This window comes from Passer domesticus, chromosome 10 (assembly GCF_036417665.1).
Source record: "Passer domesticus isolate bPasDom1 chromosome 10, bPasDom1.hap1, whole genome shotgun sequence".
NCBI classification, from domain to species: domain Eukaryota; kingdom Metazoa; phylum Chordata; class Aves; order Passeriformes; family Passeridae; genus Passer; species Passer domesticus.
Genome location: NC_087483.1, coordinates 32,776,975 through 32,798,307, shown reverse-complemented (window position 1 = coordinate 32,798,307; position 21,333 = coordinate 32,776,975). Strand labels below are relative to the sequence as shown.

The following is a 21,333-nucleotide window of genomic DNA, read 5'->3' as shown; positions in this document are numbered from 1 at the left end:
ACCACAACTTCATTTGGCTTTGTTGAACCTCATGAGGTTCCTGCTAGCTTGCTTCTCTGGTTTGTTGAGGTCCTTTTGAACGGAAACCCTGCTCCCTCCAGTGTTCCACTCCTCCAGTTTGGGTGGCACTTGATGAGGTTGTGTTGTGTCTCAGCATCCAGGGCCATATGGCATAGCAGCAGAGTAACATATTGGCTTAGTCAGCGAGTGATAATTTTCAGCTTATCTGGCAGGAATAGAATTCTTGATAGTTGTTGACCAGAATTCATGGAATATTTTTGGCCACTAGACTAGACTGAGTATATAATATACTTCGCAGTATATGTTACACTAATTAAAATAGAGAGAGAGATTGTATTTTGATTATACATATCCAAATGTGTTTTAATCTAGGAAAGGTTTTTCCGATGAGTAACTTTGCATGGAAAAGAAATGGAAAATAGATAACCAGTAATATATCATTACATACACATAAAGGAAGTGGTTGGGATTATTTCAGTAGAATAACAGTGCACTACTTAATACCTGGGACTCAATACCTGACTCAGTACCTGACCCTGTCTGTTCCAACCACCCTGATCTGTGTGGCTGCACCACGTCCCTTCAGAAGGCACTATGGAGCTCTTGCTAGCTATTGTGTTGTGCCTTATAATTGACATGCCATCACTATATGTTGAGATAGCCAAGCTGAAGGAAAGATGTGGTGTTTTGGAGAAGAAGTTGCAGTGGTTTTAATTATTGGAAATACAAAGCAGAAAGCTTCTCTCGTGCACTAACCCACTGTGCTGCAATCATTTTCCTTTACTGACAGTCCTGGTGAAGGGAAGCACGCACTCGGTTAGGAAGTGCAGCCTAATGTGACAGTGTGCTTGGCTTTCTGTTACTGCAAGGTCTGCAGTATGCCACAATCTTTTGCTGAGGTACTGCAAGAAAAAAGGTGTCTATCTCTTTCAACACTTTTCTCTAACATAAACAGGTTACACACTGTAGAAACATCTTCCTGGTTTACCAATGATAAAATAGCAAGGAATATTCATGTTTAACATATTACTTCTCAACCTAGGTCAAAGATTCTCCTTCATCACAGAATTTCTTCCACCATCCTTCTCTTTGTGTGGGTGAGAAGCCACCTTGCCTCACTGAATCAAACAGCAGAGAGGGCTTTCTGTGGGAGACTTTCAACTCTTCCCTACTGCAGGGCCTTCCCTTGCATTGCCAACTCACAAAGGGGGACACTGCAGTTCAAGAGGGAACATGGCTACAATATGCTACATTTCCCTAAAATAGCAGGAAGAGCTTTTTGTGACATTTCAAGTTTGTTGTTGGGAAATGCCTCAACCTGTGAAATTGTAGCTAACCTGACTATGAATTTGGAACCACATTTTCCCAAAAATCATTGATCTGTCTGCATCAGCTCCAATGGACCTATTTCTTAAGAGATTAAAGACTTGATGACTTTATCACAACCACTGTAGATGAAGCTGTGTTACAGTTTTTGCTCTAAGCCCTTATTTTCAATATCCATCTGAAAATCTGCAAAACGGAGAGCTGAAATCTAAACTAGTTGGCATCTGCCTAAGGATAAAAACATGTGTTTGAAAGCACTTTCTATTTTGATTGAGAATACTAAAAAAGTTTAATTTTCAAAATAGTTTTCTCCTGATATTTTAGTTTAAACAGCCCTGTGGCCAAAGTGGGTGAGATTTGAAAGTCAATTTGTTTTGATTTTAATTATAAGCATCTGCATATCACAGACTGAGTAGGTAAAGTTTTTAGTTAAGTACATTAAAAACATGCAAGTACGGAAGGCCACTGTATTAACTGAGTGCTGTGAACTTCTTAAATCCTCAGAATGGCTTTCCAGATCATGAGTTTCAAATACTACAACAGAACTACAATCTGCAGAACAGATACTCAGTTCTATCAGCATGTTCACATTCCCATTACACTGAGAATTTCATTTTCCAAACCAGATACTGCAAGTCCCATTATCAAGACATTGGTCATCATTAAGCAAGTAGAGGAAGGAATATTAATATTTTCAAAACCTCCCCATATTTAGACTCAGACTTTTCAGCTTGCTGGACATGACAGTTCATTGTATAAGTGGGTCCTTGTAAAGCTTTTTAATTTAGCTTTTTAAAGGAAAATTAAAAGAAGACAAGATACTGCAAAGGTTGTAGTGGGAACTTGCAGCGTTAAGCTCATCTTTCAGCTGAATTGCCTGAGGTGGGATATGAGGTCAGTAGATAAGCTGTCAACAGTCCTCAATTCACTTTCCATTAAAATGTGTTTTTTCTAGAGAGTGTTTAGTGAGATGTCTGATGTGCTAAACAACATGTCTTAAGTAAAGGTTAAGGCTAATTGTAAAGATACCTCTACTTCCCAAAGAAAATAAAAGAAAAATCCCACTTGTATTTACCAAGGAAGTTTTCAGTCCCTTAGATAATATGTGTCTAGAAGCACCATAAAGGTGTTCAGTGCTAGATTTTACACTTCCAGTCTCAAGGCAAAAGTAATATACAATAAATACAGTCACTAGGCTCAAAGCTTGAGTTAGAGGAGGGGAAAAACAAGTTTTGATGTAGTGTTAGACCTCCTAATGGTGTTGTTAAAAAACTAATTTTTCACTGCTCTTTTTTATTTGCCAACAAATAGGTGACTGCTAGGTGCTGTATATCTTACCTCAGTGTGGATGCTTACTGGGCAACAAGAAGTGTCTCAGTTTAACTTTCCCCTCCTCCTAGTGTATCATTGTGTTAACACAGCTTTTATGTTTCACAAGTCTTTGTCTGCAAAGAGGGAACTTTCTGCTTTTGTGAGACTCAGTGGGAATACTCAGGCCTACCTTTATGAAGTGTGATGACATTTGCTGACTGTCATGTCGAGTGACATATGAAGATTGGCCCCTGGCATCAGGGGAAAAACAACTGTACAGCACTTGTCTGTAGTCTTCAGATGCAATTCTCTGAAAATAAAGCAGTTGTCCCAATTTAAGCTCATTTCATTTCCTTCCAAAGAAATTAAATACTGTCACTCTGGTGACAGTGTCGAGTCATCCCTATATATTATTCTATTTGTTTCATCACAGTGTCTTTTCTCCAGGGAGCTCATTTGTATTCTCTTGCATTAAGGTCATCTGACTTTTAGATAGTGTCATGGATTTAAATTTGACTTATCTTTAGTAAAAATTAAAATGTTGCTGTCACCACCAGACTGAGCCCGGAAACCACTGTGGCTATTTAGCAATCTATTTTAAATTCAGGAAAAAAAGCCATATACCTAAATATTTTATGGATAGTTGCCATTTGGCTTCAGATCTAGATCTCAGTATTCAAGATAATGCTTACTATTGCTATTGCTGCATGCCATTGCTTCTGAGTATTTGCTGATATTGTGTTTAGAAATGTATTTTTTTCTTTTTGAGGAAACTGCATTAGAAGGGAATTTGGACTCCACTCGGGGTCAGGCATTTGAATCAGCAGAGATAGCCTACTGCATATATTTTCACCGGTTTTTTTCATGGCAACTCTGTTTCTTCCCTTGCAGTACTATGGGGAAATGGAAACGTAGTTGGCTGGTGCGGTGATTGTCTGAACATATGTGTCCAGCTCTAAATTCCAGCATAGTTTAAAATTTTTGCCACTGATATATGCACTGTCAGCCTATGTGAAATAGTCTGGGTATCTACAGCAGAAAACATCTACCACGAAAGCTTATCTGAGTGCCCAAAACAGTTTAAGCTCAAGCAGGTCCATGCAATCAGTTCCGTCCTAAACAGACTGACCTGTGTGCAAATGTGGGCTAACAGACTGCTCTGGTTAGGCTGCAAAAATACCATTCTATCTGCAATTTGGGGGACTGCCTTTGGATGACCCGACGCATAAAACGCCTGGGTTTGGTCTCCTCTTTCCCCAGAGAGCTCTGTTCTACACTTGCATGTCCTCGTCCCCAGCAGAGCCCAGCTGTACCTGTTATCCTGCCTCCTTCTGCCCTGTAGCCCGAAGCGCTCCCATCCAAGCCCTGTCCCTCGTCCCTGCAGCGTGTTTCCGCTCTATTGAACGCTCCCCCATCCCTCTCCGTGCTCTGCACCGCTGAGTTTGAAGGCAGCAGAGGCGGGAGTCCCTTCTCCCTACAGCGTTCCCAGAACGCCTGTGCCAGACGCTCCGCTGCCCTGGCTGGCCTGGCAGGCTGCTCACACGAGTGCTGCAGAACCCAGACGGGGTGCGGGCTCTCGGCTCACGGGGTGCGGGCTCCCGGCTCACGGTGAAGGCTCCCGGCTGACGGGGTGCGAGCTCCCCGCTCACGAGGTGAGAGCTCCCGGCTCACGGGGTGCGGATTCCCGGCTCAGGGGGTGCGGGCTCCCGGCTCACGGGGTGAAGGCTCCCGGCTCACGGGGTGAAGGCTCCCGGCTCACGGGGTGCCCCGCGGCCCGGCGGCCCCGCGCCGGTAGCGGCGTGAGCGGGGCCGGCGCTCCGGGAGGCAGCAGCAGCCCCTAGCGGCGACAGCCGCGCTGAGCGCCCGCTCCGCCTCAGCCACAGCCACAGCCACAGCCACAGCCTCAGCCACAGCCTCAGCCACAGCCACAGCCACAGCCTCAGCCACAGCCACAGCCACAGCCTCAGCCACAGCCTCAGCCACAGCCACAGCCACAGCCACAGCCACAGCCTCAGCCATAGCCACAGCCACAGCCTCAGCCACAGCCACAGCCACAGCCTCAGCCATAGCCACAGCCACAGCCACAGCCACAGCCACAGCCACAGCCACAGGCACAGCCTCAGCCACAGCCACAGCCATAGCCACAGCCACAGCCACAGCCTCAGCCACAGCCACAGCCTCAGCCACAGCCACAGCCTCAGCCGGCTGCGTCTCTTCCCCCGGCTTTCTCCAGCGGCAGTGGTTCTGGACAGGGTTACAGTTCAACATCTCTGCGAGCAGCTGTGAGGAGTCTTGCCATGACCTCGGCCTCCACCAAGCCTGGAATAGGAGCCCGGTACATCCTCTCCTTTGCAGGCTGGAAACAAATTGTTTGATACAGATCACATGCGATACCCTGACTTTTCCCATGACATTTCTCTCTTTTTTGTAGAATTGTAATTGTACCTCTTTGCGTCACAAGCCCTTTACTAAAAGGATTTGAGTAGATTCTCTGTCTGGCCCGTGATTTCCCAGATACCATGCTGTGTAGAGGCATTAAGGTATCAGGACCTCACTGTCCATGGAAACATTACAAAACTTTTATTTATGTTTTATTAGTAAGTCTTTGAGCAATGCATACACACACATGACCAACAGAACTGATCCCAGCCTAGTGAGAGAAACAGCAAAATAGTAGCAGGAAAATGCTAGAAGATTTTAGGACAAACAATCTTTTCTTTGATAGAAAAGTACTGTCCATTATATCTTTAAATGCTGACAGACATTTGTGTGGTCTTAAATGCTCGGTGCTGCATCTCGAAGTCTTAGGATGAGGAAAGGTTGAGCTGTCTTCTGGAAATTGCATGTGAAGGTGTGGCATTTGATGAGGTGATCCTGAGGCTTAGACAACCAAGTGACTCACTCTACAGTAAAATGAAAAAAGAAGACAAATCGTGTCCCAGCACAGAACACAACCTTCACTGTGTTCTGCTCTGTCCACCCAGGCTGTTGTACATCATAATTTTTAAAATTCAATTCACTAAATTGAAAGATATCACCCTGTATATTAAAGAAATGGAGGGACACTTACTTACTATTCACATGTAAATTAAGACAATATTCTAAGAAGATACTATTACCAAAAAAAAAAAATTCAGCCAGAGTTTTTTCAGTATTAGGAAAGATGGGGAAAAAAAGAGTCACAAATGTGATGCCACTGTGAATGGGGCAGTTTGCTCAGCACTTTCCAGACTATGTCTGACTCAAGTCTTCTTTCAGAGTTTGAGTTTTGAACGGAATACATAGGTAAATTGCAATTGTTTTGTATTGTTTACCTGTTCTATGCTTTCCAGTGTGAGTTTTAAAATGGAAAACAGATAAAAAATGTTATGCATATAAATAATATATTGACTGGTTCACTCAAGGTATCAAAAAATACATTACTGCAGGAGCAGATGTAGTGATATAGTTCCTTGGTTAAGGAAGAACCGAGAAATTATGAACAGGCAAACAATTACATGTTGTATAATCATCATCTCAGCAGATCTGTGCAGCTACTTCTCTGAGATGCGAATTGGGAGCACACCCACTGCCGCCACAATTGGCTGTCACAGCACTGATGAGCCATCATACAATTACACTGTTTTTATATAGCTATAACATACTGTCAACATGAATGACAGGATCAGTTTACAGAAGGAAAAAAACCCAGCCTCATTATGTATGCACACATACATATGCAACGGCATCGGCGCAGGACATTCTATCTGGGGATTCAGCTGATAAATAACTGAGGCTCTTATCTGGCGGTTTTAAAATGTCACTAGACCAGCCCAGACGTGTTTTTGTCCTTTGACTGCCGGGCTGCTCGTCCATCAGCAGGGTCCATCCTATGGCTTTATGCGGTTGCCGCTAACGGCGTTCGGGCGCTGTGCATCACCGCGGGGACAGCGCGGCACATCAGCCTTCCCAAACCCGCGTTGGATGCAGCCCCCCGGCCTCGCAGCGATTCCCGGCGGGCGGCCCCCGGGCAGCGCTGGGGCCGCGGAGGGACAGCGCTGCTTCTCCCGTGCGCTCCGCGCCGCGGGCTCTCCTCGTCGCGGATTTTCCTCCGCTGTCTGCGCTTCGGCGTGAGAAAACTGCCTCTTCCCTCCCCGGGTTCATCTTGACCCCACCAGCCTCCGGCAAACAAGGGGACATCGGGGAGACGCGGCCGCAGCCCCGGGCCCGAGTGCGGGGCTCAGTCACGGGCAGGGGGCTCCGCTCCGCGCCTCGCTCGGTGCCAGCCCCGGGCGGGCGGCGTGTCCGGGCCGCCGCTGCCGCGGGGGCTGCAAGGGAGCCCGGAGCCCCGCGGAGCCACTCCGAGCCCAGCGCGGCCGCTTCCCCGCGCCCCTCTCCCACCACAGCCACAGCAGCGCAGCCGGCCCTGCCCCTTCCAGCGGGGAGGGAAGAGGCTGGATTCAAACGCAAACATCGCTCCGCCGCTCGGTGGATTATTTTCGCTCTTGTCTGGTGCCTCACCTCCACCCTCAGCCCTCCCCACACCGGCGGCACTTGAACCTGCCCGCCTGAAAAGTGTGCCATCCCCCCTCCCCGACCCCCTTCTCTCCGGGCCAGCCCCGCCGGCCCCCTCCGCAGGGTCTGGCCGGAGAGTGCCGCTGTGCTCCGCGGGACCCCCCATCGGCCTGGGGAGGCCGGCTGCGACCAGCGGGGAGGGCGGCGAGGGCGATTCGCTTGCTAGAGAAATGCCCTGTTGAACTTTGAATATATTAGTTGACATCAGTGCGAGTTGGGGCTGCCAGCCCCTAGCTCCCTCCTCCTTCCCTACCTCCTCCTCCTCCGCCTCCTTCTCCTCCTCCCCTCGGTCTCCGATGGAAAGAGTTGAAGCCGTGCTGATAGGAGCCGCTTGGAAGAGACAGCGGAGCGCCCGGGAGGACTTCGGTCCCAACTCCGGCCGCACCGCGGAGACGCTGCCCGCCGCCGCTCGCATGGCCCGAGGCGGCACTCCCTGAGCGCCGGGCTGGGCAGAGCCGCCGCTCCGCTCCCCTCCGAGCCCCGAGCCGAGCCCAGCCGCGCCGAGCCGAGCCCAGCCCCGCCGAGCCGAGCCCAGCCGCGCCGCGGCTGCCCCCGCTCCTGCGGCAGCCGGAGCGCGATGTGCCGGTGAGCCCCGCTCCGGGAGCCCCGCGGCCACCCCGTAAGCGCAGCGCGGTGGCGGCCCGGGGGGCGGGCGGCGGGACGGGCCGGGGGCGAGCAAACTTCCCAACTTGGCGGGGTCGGGGGGGGAGCGGGCGGCGCTGGGAAGGGATCCGGGGAGGTGGGAACCCCCGGGCTGCTGCGCGTCTCCGTCGCCCCCGGCGCAGCGCCCGGTGATGGGGGCCGGGGGCAACCTGCGGAGCGTGGGGTGTGTTTGTTCCCGGCGCTCGGCGCGCCGTCCCCCTGGCCGCCGGGGAGCCTAAGGGGCTTATTTTTGTCGCTGTGTTCGCAGTCCGGCAGCGCTGGAGAGCACGCTAGCTCGGAGGTGGCAGTGGAGGTGGGTTTTTTTCCTCCTCTCTCCACCACCTTCCCAGTTCTTTCTAAACCAGCTGAGGGAGGCTGTGGCGGGAGCGAAGGGGTGCAGTGGTGGGAAGCAGGATAGGCTAGACGAAGGGATATCAATGATTTTTGGTTTTCAGATGGTAATTTGTCTTTGTGGTAGGGGTGGCCCATTAAATTTCAGCTCACGTCCAGATGGAGATCAAAAGCGAAGGGGAGAGGGAGAGGGAAGCGGAGAGCCTTTTGCCGCTCCTTAGATCCGCGCATTGTTAGAAACTTACGGGGAGTATATGGGGGAGTAGGATTTCCAGAAACAACCTTTGTAGATCCAGCTCAAATATCCACACCAAAGTTGGGGAGCTGTATTTTCCAGCACTACCATCTGCTCCTGGTGCTGCCCAGGAGCACGCTTACTGTTAAGCCTCAGAAGAAACAAACAAAAGGTGTGCTTGCCAAGTCAGTCCTGAACCTGTCTCTTCATGGGCTTTTAGGTGGAGCATTAAGTATCGAGGAGCATCTATGTCCTAAAGGTTCACAGTCCTCTGTTGGCTCAGTTTAGACTCTTTGATAATTTCTTGTCCTTAAAAAAAAGTCTCCAAACATGGTAGATGCCAGGTCCCGTTTTGTCGTTTGGTTGGGGTTTTTTTGTGTTTCCCCCCCCCCCCCCCCCAATTTATTTATCTGGTTTTGGTTGGGGTTTACATTTTTTCCCCCACTTCTTTTATCTTAATACTATTAATGTATGGATATATTGGTTAGAAGCCACCATACTAAAGTTCCTTATTTTGTTGTGCAAATGCTCCCTCTCATTACAAAAAATGCTTCTTTTCCTAAATTGTAGTCTGAGCTGGAAGAGGTTTGATACCTTTACCTCTGGATGGGTTCGGTGGTAGGCTAAGACCCCAGGCTGACTGCGCTGTAGACAAAATAGAAACCAACTAAACTAGAAGTTGTAATGGGCTTTGATTCTTACTTCTGCTCGAGATCACTAGAGACCCAGGTGAGGCAAAGAAGAGGAGTGAAGGTAGCTGGAACAAACTACTCATACAGAAAACTACTGTTGTGGTTATACATCTGATTTGTAAGCACCCAAGGTACAAAAGTGGTCATAACTGAAGACAAAGTGGATAAGAAAAATCCTGCTGATATTTAACTGGATTTTTAACAGAGATTCAATTTTTTAACCGACACTTGAATCATCCCTATCTTTCATCTTTCCTCCTTTTGCACTAAAACTTTTCTGATTGGATTGAGACTTGGCACTAGGCAATAGTGGGGAATCTCTGTGTTTTATGTTATGCTTTTTGCATTTTCAGTGAAGTCTAGGCACATTGCTATGTTTTTCTCTCTATCTTTTTTTCTTTCATTAAAGAGGCCAAGTTTTTGTCCTCCCCTGCCAGGGACACACTAATCCTGAAGTCATGGGGAGAGAGATATCCCACCCTTCGGAATATAGATATTTGCTTTGTTCATCCCCCCCAGCCTGTTAGGCTGATGGAATTGGCAGTGGCTGCCCTCCGTGACCTCCCTCCCTTCCTGCAAAAAGCTGGGGCAACCAGGGAGGAGAAAATATGCAAACTCCAGCAAGTGAAAAAGCACAACTCGGAGGACAAAAGGCTTGAACAGAGAGATGTGGGGGATGAGGTTCTGCACAGAAAATGACTTTTAGCAAACTGGCCTTGGTCAGTTCACATTGACAGGAAACAGTGGCATGGGGATGGGTTCAGCAGGAACGTGGGTAGCCCAAGAGAAGCTCGATACGAGTGGTGCCATGGAATTTTAGTTGCTTTGCAGTAAGATTAAAAAAGTTCCCAGACAGAAGGGCTTTGGTCATCCACTGTGATTGCCCTGTATTCCCCAGGCCGACAGATGACCTCGGGGAACATACCCCCAGACTATAAACTCTTCTTCTTACCTTGTAGTCGGTTGTAAAAGTGCTGCTTGACTTGAGCTGACACATGATAGGGCCCCGTAAGAGGGAAAGTTCCAGGGGAGCAGGCACTCTCTGTTATTAAACATGGCTCAAACAATAGATTTCTATTTTAGTCAGCACGAATAATCATGCGAACAGACATAGTGGGGTTAAATAAGACCATCTGCATGGATATATCTTCCCGAAAACAAATAGATGCCGGGCAAAGTTTCAGTGTGCAGCCGGGGCTGTTGCCTTGCTGTTCGGCAAAAGGGGGCAGTATCCAACAGTGCCAGCGAGCGATCTGCCGCTGCCGCCTCCCTGACTCGAGCGCTGGCTGGTGCATGCTCTGTCAACTGGGATCTGGGAATTTAGGGTGTTATCCGGTAGCCCATATTCAGGTGATTCCTTTTAAAGACATCGGAGAGGTTAATTGACTGTCTAAATGATGCAAGACCAAATAATTGTTTGACTTTGTTGTTGCATCACTTCCATATGCTGGTGAACGACTGGAAATTAAGGACAAGGCTGTATGATTGCAAAGCTAGTTTTGTTCACATTTAGTAGGCTGACAGCAGTAGCCTTACCCTGTTTTTATTGTACTGTTTTTTGGGAAAACATGGTGAAGCCCTAGCTTTGGAGTGCTGTCGGTACAAATGCCCTCCAAGGAATTATCATCACTGTTTTCCGTAGTGAGAAAACCAAACAATTTCTTCTCTAAATGTAACTTTCTTGGAGAACTCGTTTGTTTCTGGCCTAGAGAAATATATTGATCCATCTCATAAAATATTGGTTTTAGAACGCATTTAAAAGCCTTTTCACCTTTAATTTATCTATATGCCTGCATTATTAGATTAGCATTTCTTAGTTCATTTTTTACTAGAAGCCATGGGCAATTTTACTGAGGGTTTGTCATTGGAAAGCCACGCACTGGACTCCAGCTTTGTTAGGTCTCCTAAGGCTCACTGCCTTCATGACAAGAGCTGCAGCAGCAGGTGCAGACTGGCCCCAAGAGAAGGGACGTGCTGAGGAGTGGGAGTCAGTCACTGTAATGTGAAGGTGTTCCACTGCTGGGGTAGTGCCGAGATTCAGAGTTTAGGTGATGTCCAGTGTGAAGGCCTCAACTGGATTTGCCTTGCTGGAGATCATGCCCACAAGATCATTTCTGGTATAAAGCTGAAAAAGGGGAATTTAATTACCTGCAGAGAGTGGTGGAGACAATTCAGAATGGTTCTCTAGGGGTAAAATTCATCAGTGTTTGTTGTGTAGCAGCTGTGTAAGTACCAAATCACATTGGAATCACAAAGTCAGTCTTAAGTGATGGACTTACCTTTTACAGACTGAATACTGTGAAGGTGAACTGCCATGATTTTGGGTTGGATTCTTGTGATTTAGTCCAGGAGACAAACCAAGGCACTATCCCTGCTGTGCCTTGAAATGGGCTGTGTCCGAGCATTGTTGCTCTTTGTTATTGTTTTGTTACTTAAGGAAACAAAAATCAACTCAATGAAGGCACTGTGTCAGTTTTATTGTAGGGATTGTTTCTCTTGCTTTTAGACTGCTGACTTGTCCAGTGTGCCCAATATCAGGAGCCATCCCATCTCTGTCCATGGTGGCAATTGTCATTAGTTTCAGTGGGAGCCGAGTGTGAGACTTTGACAGCTCTTTGAGCCTGCAAATGTGTGGACAGTGCTTTGCTTGCTGGAGATTATTCTTCAAGCACAGTTAACCTCAGTATTTATTTCCCCACTGTTCTCATTGTTGTCCAAAAAAAAATTTACTGCATGACAGCCGTTATTTCTTACCCCAGGCTCAAACCATATGAGTAAAGTGCAGCAGAGCTCTGACTGCACAACTGTGACTTTCAGCACGCAGGGTCTCCTTGACTACAGCTCCACGACTCCCAAAGTTACCGCTCCTTCAGAACTCGTATAAAGCACCATTTTTTAAGATCCACAAAAATCACTTGAGGTGATTTTTTGAAGATGAGTTTATCAGTAGCAATAGTCCAGAAATATTACTGTTATCAAAAATGTATCTACAAACCAAGTGAGTTTGTTTTGTTTCTAAATGTAATAACTCAGGGAGGTAATTTGCATGTGAAGGATGTTACCAAGTTACAAAGTATGACTCTGAATTGGTGGCAGGGCTATTCATGTGCTTGTAATTAAATATGTACCAAAGCACTGTGGTGGTTAAGGACTGGTGTGTCTTTATTTACTTTTTAGTGAGCTCTAAATCAGACAATAAGTAAACATGCTGACTTCTGGTTTTAATCCCCAAATCAGTTGTGAACACCTGTAGAGTTTATAAATCATATGTGTAATTTCATTGGTGTCATTTGTGGAGAGAGCACAGAATATTTTCTTCCCAGAAGCTGCTGTGAAGGAGCTGGATCTTACAAGGTGCTGCATGTTCCTCATTGTTGTTAACGTGTCTCCAGGAAACAGCACCCAGTGCAACCAGACCCTGATGAACACAAACTGCAGCAGTGTCTGACCTCTGTGGCTTTGTTGAGCAGGCAAAATTCTTATGGGTTTGTTAGTCTAGATAACATACTCCCTATTAGGCTGTTGCTGCAAGTTAAATAAATTGCAGAGTGCTGGTTTCAAAGGTTTGACTTTATCCATGATGCAGCAGCATGTGACCAGCTGGGACATAGCCACCTGCAGAGAAGAACCTCAGTCATAAGTTTTATTTCTGTCAAATATTGTGCTGCACACAAAAGTTTCATCATAACTTCAGACCCATGAGGCAAACCCATTCTGTAACTGGGAATATTATGTGAGCATCTGGTGATGCAGAATGGATCTTCCAGTAGCCTTGAAGCCTCTCTGCTATGGAGGATGTACCCTGATGCCAAATAGTCTTAGATGTTAAGCAGAGATGCCACTTGCAGTCCTGCAGAGCAGTACAGCTGTCCTGCATAGGTGATCTCTAAGCCATTTCCTTTAAGGGTTTGTAGCTTTGGAAGTTTGTGTATTTTGCAGATTGTTTGTGCTATAGTCTTCAAAAACTGTTAGCTTTTAAGACAACCAGATGGCTTTAACAAAATATATTTGCTGGCACCTGGAACAGGTGGATCTGGAATCAATTTATGCAATGTAATTTTTTCCACACCCCTTTTGGAATAATTTTATACCCTGGAGCCACCTAAGGTGCTTATTATGTAGCCAATAGGGAGCAGCTTCTGTCTGACTACATAAGATTTTACACATCTTTTATAGCTAATGCCTAGATTGAAATGCAAAATTTAGTGCTGGGAGTGCATGTGAATTTTTGAAACTCCCTGGAGAAAATGTGGGTGCATGTATCAGTGAATGAATTATGCTTCTCCACAGACAGAGAGTACTTTTTTTTTAGTGGTAACAAATGTCCTGTGTTCAGTGTTTGTCATTTTAAAAGCAGTATTTTTCATTTCATGTGCAAACCTTGTGCAAACCTTGTGCAGGTTACTGATGTAGAGTGAAAATGAAAAAATAGCTTCAAATTTATTTGAAAGGATAACAGAATGAAAATTTCTTATGTGGTATGAAATTGTCCTGACTCAGAGATTAAATTGGTGGTTCCAAAATATGGCTGTGACAGTTATGACTAGTTTTGTGGGAAAGAGGCAGATCCTGCCTGTTTTCTCAAAGTGCAGAAAACAAACTTCCATGAGACTTTGGCCACATCCTCATTCTTGCAGCAGATTCAGGGACAATGAGTTTACCCAGATGTGTGGATTCACAGTAACTTCAAAGGGGTTTTGAGTGGGTGCTGTGGAACCATCTGCACAACTCAGAGTAGGATTAGGAACTAAATCTGGGAATACTTTGGCTCTTAAGGGAAGAGGAGTTTGACTACAGATGGCCTGTTGGGCAGGTTTAATTGCTTTGCTGTGTTGCTTGGCCACGTGGAAGTTGTTTAGCCTGCTGTTTCAGCTAAAGGTTGCTTATTTTTCTCCCATGGTGCTGATTTACAGCACATCAAAGATAGGAGGGAAAAATAAGGCAAGAAAGGAAAGGGTAGGAAGTTTGCTCTGGATAACTCAGTTTGACAGGATAATATAGTAAATTCAAGAATGCAGAAGGAGATGGTTTAGGGGCCAGTATATATATATATATAACACATGGAAGGAAAACTCGGCTAGGTCTCAGAAGTTTGTTAGAGTGATTACAGATCCCCCTGCCCTGCCTCATGTTTCTTCCTCTGCTCTCTCTTGCTAGTTGAAGAAGATTGTTTGCCAGGAGGAGATTTTCAAACACATGGTTTGGACAGGGCAATGAGTCTATATTTATAAAACACTTAATATTTCACTCTCTGACCTTTTTGGGGTCCATTCCACATATGAAGGGCATTTTCATTAGAAACACAAAGCTGAGACTCAGTTTCTGCTTCTGTCCAATGTGTTCCTCCAGTCCAAAAGAACTTAGCTTTTAGTTGTAATTGCAGCTTGTAACCACCTACTTAAAATAAAAGACAACAGGGGGAAGAATATCATTAGTGGCTTGTGGTAGGATAAAGACACATACTTGTTCAACATGAGCAAAATAGGAATGCACTGTAACCATGTGCTGTTCTAATACTGACAAAGGATGAGGTGAGGTAACATGTAATATGAAAAATTTCACAGTTCCTGCTTTGTGAGGATAATCAAGTGATATAATAGTACAACTTAACCTTATTTCCGTTTTAACATCCATGCTCAGCAGTCAGAAGTAATAATCATCAGGGACAGAAAGTGAGGCATAAAAGGACTGTGGCCTGGAGAATTTTGTGTTCATCTGTTAAAGGTGTAATGAATAATGATGCAGATGGGCACCAGGCAGGGTTGCCAGTGACTGAAATCTGTAGAAATTAAACTTTGAGGTCTGTGAAAAGCTGGTCTTATGTGACTTGCTCAAGGTCATAGAGTGTGTTAGTGGCAGAGGCAAGGTTACAAGCCCTGGAAACAGTTATTCAATTACTTAATTCTATAAGTGTAGTTAAATCCTATGAATGAAATGTTTCATCTCGTTGCTTTCCTGCCTCAAAGCCCTAAACTCGTGCCTTACAAGACTATGCATTTATCTCCATGCTCAACATTGCCAGTACATAACTTTATTGTGCAAATGTTTTACACAACTGAACAGTTCAGTGTAAGTTAGTGTGACTGTGGTTCAAGAAAATAAGTACCCTGCTTGCATGTGCACTATCAGTCCAACATTTTCAAGATGAGCTAGGGATTATTCCTGTATTTTGCATTTTTATATGCATACCAGACATACATCTATGCAGGTGGAAATAAAACAAAAACAAGTGATTAACATCTTTAAAATTTAACATTTCCCCCCCTTAACCAACAGAAATTGCTCCCAAGAGAGTAATTTACTAGATACATTCTGTATTTGTCTAGGACTGTACATCAGTAATACAAACCATGATTTTGCTAACGCTATGTGCTCCCTCTAATGAGTCTTTGAAATATTAAACCAGCTTATATTTGGAATGAGTTTTGCACACTTCCTTGTCTATGGTAGCTTTGCAAATCCAGGCTTCACTGTTTTGCCTCAGAGAATTATGAGTTTATTATACTCCTGGAATGCTAATAGCACTTCATTTTCTCCCTAAATTTCTTCTTCATATTTATTTATTGATTCTTCATTTGAGCACAGTTTCACAGATAATGATACTACTGAGAATAGCTGGTGTGAGTTAATTTTAAGAAGGCTGAAGTTACAATGCCATCCTTTTTTGCCAAAAATTTCTCTGCAAAGTTCATACGCTAAGGCATCCAAAAAGCTAAATTAGTTAAGATGACTGGATAAGATTACTGCCAGTGCTATATTTCATTCCTGGTTTCATCAAAACAAAGCACATCAAGGCTGACAAGTCTAAATTTAATTTTGCATTGGAAACTCATGGGCAGACTTGAGGGCGATGTGCTTTCAGCAAGCAGTCTTTGGTTATTTGGTCTTTATTCAAATGGAGTTCATTGACCTGTGAGAATACACACATGAACAGGCTTTTTAGCATTTTACCCTTTAGTTTGCATTTTATTTTTGATTCCTGGGGTTCTTCCTCATCTGGTTCCTCCTCCCACAGTGATGGACTCCAGAAAGGTGCTTCCAGTCATTTTTTCTGCCTTCCCTGAAGGCACAGTACTTCCCCAAGCCAATTCATGTTCAAGCTGGACAATTGTTCTAAACAAACATCCAATTTTGATTTAAATATTTATGAAGGAAGATAACATCCTGCAATTCTTGCTTAAGTGTTTAAAATTTAGCAACTCTTTCAATTTTGTTGCCCCTTAGTTGCTAGGTTCTTGGCCCTGCTATGCTCTTATCCAAAGAGCATCACTTTTTCTTGCTGTGGGAGTACTTTGATCTGCAGTCAAATAATCTCTATTTTTTTCTGTGATATTTCAGTATAATACTGGATTTTCCAATGTTTTTTCAATCCTTATTGCTTGATGGCTTTTCTCTGAACTTTCTAAGGATGCTACTGGCCAGAGACAGTAGAACTGACAGCTGCAAAGGTTTGGGAGAACTGAAACAGCAGAGCATGTAGAGAAGAACTGAGCAGATAGACAGCAAGACAAAAGTTGGAATGCATAAGAAAAGGATAGTGGTGTAGGAATCTCTTGGCATGAGGAGCCTGGTGTGTTACATGCCTGGTGAAGAACTGGAGTGGCTGCAGTGGTTAAAGGCAACAGCAGGTTTTTACTGGCAGAGGAGGATGGCTTGGAGCTGGGTGGGGATTGCAGCAGCAGCACTGCTTGTAAATCAGAGCAGTGTTGGATCAGGGGAACTCTCTGCAGGGAAATGTCAAAACATCTGTCTGCACTTTGCCTGGCCATAACCAGACTCTCATTCAGGAACACTGCAATGCAGGCAAGGTGAAAAGAGACACTTTAACTGAGGGCAGAGTTTAGGCAAAATTTCTGGTGAGGAAGACATTGCATTCTTGCAAGTGTAAGATCTGAGCCTGCAGAATCAAACTCACTTTTGCAATCTGTACAAATTCAGTGTGGTACTAATTTCAGTAAAATGACCTGTGAATGAGAGTTTACTGGCCTGAGTTCTTGATTGCTAACACAAGGCAAATGGTTAAATTATTTGCAAAAGTTATGGTAGTATCAGATTGGGTTGCACTAACCTTAACTGTGATACCTGTGGTTAGAGAGGACTAGAATCTTCCCATAAGTACTACAATTTCTGTTTTTAGTTTGGAAAGATATTATCATTTAATGAAAACCCTTTGTTTTCTGGCAGCCTACTCTGCTATCTGTTTTCAAAGCTCTCAGAGGGCTTGGATCTCCATGAAAAGTTCAAGAGCCCAATTCTACTCACAGATGGATGAGTGCAGCCTCAGTGAAGAGCTGCGGCTCTGCTTGGCTGAGGACTGTAATGCGAGCCCAAAAAATCAGAGATGAGTTTGTACCTATGGAACCAGATTGCATAGGGATGGTATTGGTCTGGAGGCACTCTCCAAAATGAGGTCTGCCAGATTATGCTGTTGCAAAACACAGCACCAAGACAAGCAGTTTTAGTTTTAATTAAAACAAAAACGTGAAACAACATGATCTCTATTTCTGCTGAATTTTAGGCTTCCGCATGTTTGAGCATAAGATGCAGAAGTAATTGATTAGAAACAGAAGTAAAATAATGAGGCTTGCTTTTCTTTGTCCTTTCCCAAACTGATTCAACTGAGGAAAGAAAGAAAACAAACTTCTGAAGAGTTAACTTGAGACAAGTAAGACTCTTCTTCACAAGTAGACCAAATGAACTACTGAAGTTCTTCAGTGAAGTTATCACAACAGCCTTGAGCCAGTAGGATTATTTCCATGGCAGACTTCTACCTGATAGGAACAGGGGTTTAAATTAGTAGTTTAAAGAATTGGAAATAATCTAATACATATACTTCTAATGGTCTCAGATGTTTGTTGAAGAGGCAAGAGCCTGACCTTGCAGCAAGGGACATCAGTAGGGAAAGTTCAAATTTTGTAAGTTAAAATTTGATTTTTCATCTTAAAAAACCCCAAAAAGTTCACATTTTGCAGTTCTTATCCAATGAATACTTGGTTTTAAAATTGGCATACTACCTGAGTCAGAGCCGCAGGAGATGGCCCCACGTTTTCAACCTGACAGTGCCTCTTTAAAATGCAGTGGTATAATTTAGGCGTCTCTTATTTGTCTTGAATAGCAGAACTTACATGTCTGTCAGTCACAAAGACTTGATAGACATGATTAGAAGGCAGGAGATCAGGAAATGTGTGCTTACCACAGCCAGCTCTCCCCAGTGAAGAAGTGAGTGGCTTGGTAGCATATTTACAATTTAGGTGTAACTGAAAGCTTTTTTAAAACTGTGCTTTGTAGACTGCATTGAAATAGTGTTTTCTATTATGACCAGTTTCTGGAACAGATTATCATGATTGTAGGAAGCACTTCAAAGCAGATTGATGTAGGAAGATCATTCACCAAAAACTTCAGCTTCTCTGTAAAACAGAAATCTACAAATGTGTCTGCAGTCTGGGTTGTTTCAGCTACAACAGCATTTATTTGATACAAATGGTCTGCTCTTAATTTCCAAAGTACTACAAAGCTCTTTTTATTTTGCTGGCCCCTCCATTTCACAGTGGAGTTCAAAGGTTGTGTTTCCTTTTTCCATATCCTTCTAAATTTCTGTTTGGTATTTTTTAAAGGCTAAGATTTGAAGATTGTAATGAAATACTGAGCTGTATCTGATAAAGTCAAATACTAATTTAATATATTGGTGGCCAAACTTTCATAGAACTGACTGTAACACATTGTGTAGTCCATTCCCCCAGCTCAAACAGCATCAACCAAACCTCCACCATTTAGGGGAACACATGCTCAGCTGAACCAAACCATGGTAGGAACTGGAAATGCCCTTAAAATGTATTAATTTCTGAATTTTCACACACAAGGCTAGTGATATTCCATTTCGTCAAGACTGCTAAAAACTTCACTTGTAGGCTAAAGTCTCTGTCTTTGAGAACTGAAGTCTTCTGCTTACTAGCAAACACAGGAGCAAATGTGAAAAGCCATCTTTCTGGTTGGGATAAAACCAGGTGGCAACAGCACATTGAACTGTGGTGGGATGCCAGTAAATTCTTCTTGGTTTTCAAGGATGTTGAAAAGAGAGGAAGCTTGTGCAGAAAATGAAAGGCAGCTGTAAGAACAAAGGCAAGAATCAATTAGAACTGTCTTGCTCCACTATATTTAGTAGCACATGCAGAGTACAGGAAGAATTTACAAAAACAGTCATCATTGTTATTTTGTGCCTTATCCGGCTGTAATATAACACACTCATTGCATTGCCCTTTATGAGTCTTAAGTGAACAAATTGATTTTGTACCAGGGAAGAAGATGAGACAAAGAGAAGTCAAGTCTCTTGTCTAAGCTCATAGAGGGCAGCAGTGAAAGACAGTCCTGCAGCCACAAGCATTTTTTTCTTGTTTGACAGCAGAAACATGATGGATTCTTTTTGTTAAAGAGGGGCCTTGAAATAGTCCCTGTACATTCTGGGAAATTATTTTTTTCTTATAAAGCAAGGCTGAATGCTGTTGAAAAATATATTATGAATACTTATGGGAAGTGTTAAAAAAATAAAGGTTTTTTTATCCTCAGTGTCACTAAATGAACAATTCTGACAATTCAGAATACAATTTATTTATAAAATATGGTGAGTAAATGAAGTTATCTTATGCAGAAGACTTATTCTGCTTCTTTCTGAAAAAGTACAGATCACACTCAAATAAGCTTCTAAAGCAGACAACTCTGTGAACACTTCATTACAATTTCTTTTCTCCAACATAGAAAATTAATAGCCAAGCACCAATTTTGTCTGTATTGTTAATGAGCATAAATTAATCTACTTAATATGTAGCATGCTTTTTGCACTTACACATAATTAAATCATATTTGTTCTTAGAAGCTATTCGTCCTGTGTAAACCTGCTTCCTGAGTAAATATTTCTTTAATTACTAGAACAAATAGATTGTGGGATTTGGAGTCGATTATCACAGCATTTCTTTCCCTAATGTGTGCTTCAGATGTGCACAGCAGAGAGGTGTGCTAAAACACAGCCAGGAAACGCAGCACCAGCTTCTTCGCAATTTGAAAATAAATACATCTTATGAACACTTCACACCTACAGAATCCTTAATTTGGGAATTACAAAGTGCTTTGCCATGCTTTGTGGGTATTATTTATTTCCATTTCTGGGAAGGATGAAGTGAAAGCCAGAGAGAGAGAGACTAGGGCCCATTTTGCAACATCCCCATGTTGTATTAATAGAGATAGCCGTACTAAAATGTATGGTTGTATTCTACTTGTGTAGAACAGCAGAGGACATGGCTTTTCCTACAGGCTAATGAGGTACAGCTTCTATTTTTGGATGTCTGGTAGTGCATTTCTGGTCTCAAGAATCCTAAAAGCTCAAAGCAGATGGAAGTCACGGAGAGTTAGAGACACTAAGGATCTCAGAACCACGTCTCTCCAGCAGGGCACCTCACTGTCAGGTTTCACTGGCCACAGGTGTCACTGACCACAGTCACCTCACTGCTAGGGTTTAATGACTTATGGCTGCGGTGTGCAGTCAGTGGCAGAGCTGGGAGAGAAGTGCAGGTGTCCAGTTTCCTGGACATGCTGTGCCAGAGCAGAACAATTTAGTCCCAAATGCATATCCTTGTCTTCACTGCACAACTCATCTAGGAGGTTGGAAGCTTTATGTGAATGGTACGACAGCAGAGCCATGAGCCTGTCCTCAGTGCCTGTGTGCTTGCCTCTGGGAAGGTGTGTGTATGTGTGGGTGTCACTGTCTCCCAGGATATTTTTATGTTGAGACTGTATAGGAGTAATTCCCCAGAAGTTATGGGAGAAATATATTTCTTGTGGGAGGAGTGTTTAAGAGTTGTCAGCATCTTCATGTTTCTTAACTGCAGAGTAAGGAGTTTCTGGTAGGGGAGGGTAGATTTTGAGCTCTGACTTTCTCTTGCAGAGTTAATTAACCAGAGTTTAAAGCACTTCCTCTCCTGAGCTGGAGTTTCTTATATGGGAAAGAGAGGTAAGAGGCCATAGTCAAATGAGATCCCCAATTAAGAATGCAGGTGAACAAGGCTTGTAAATGACTGTCTTGAGTCTGAGCAGAAGACTGTGTCTGCCAGTAAAATACTGTTTGGATATACCCTTAATGAAAAGAAAGGGCTAACTGTGGAGTCAGCAGCCAAACCACCCTTTCTGCTGTTAGAGTGCAGCAGGTCATGT

General features: G+C 44.1%; 1 protein-coding gene and 1 long non-coding RNA gene across 6 annotated transcripts in view; one reads left to right on the top strand and one right to left on the bottom strand.

Moving 5' to 3' along the window:
• Window positions 1–5,215: 5,215 nt before the first annotated feature.
• On the bottom strand, window positions 5,216–7,604 carry LOC135309121 (uncharacterized). The gene is made up of 2 exons (XR_010369444.1): window positions 7,466–7,604; window positions 5,216–5,561 (listed from the first exon to the last, which is right to left on the bottom strand). It is a non-coding gene; the product is annotated as an uncharacterized LOC135309121 (long non-coding RNA).
• SEMA5B (semaphorin 5B) overlaps window positions 7,493–21,333 on the top strand; it is a 268,694-nt gene continuing 254,853 nt past the window's right edge. For 2 of the 5 annotated variants that reach the window (XM_064435014.1, XM_064435015.1), the window contains exon 1: window positions 7,493–7,831. The gene's annotated coding sequence lies outside the window, so the exon portion shown is untranslated. The remainder of the gene's footprint in view (window positions 7,832–21,333) is intronic. The other 3 variants (XM_064435011.1, XM_064435012.1, XM_064435010.1) reach the window with 2 other exon arrangements.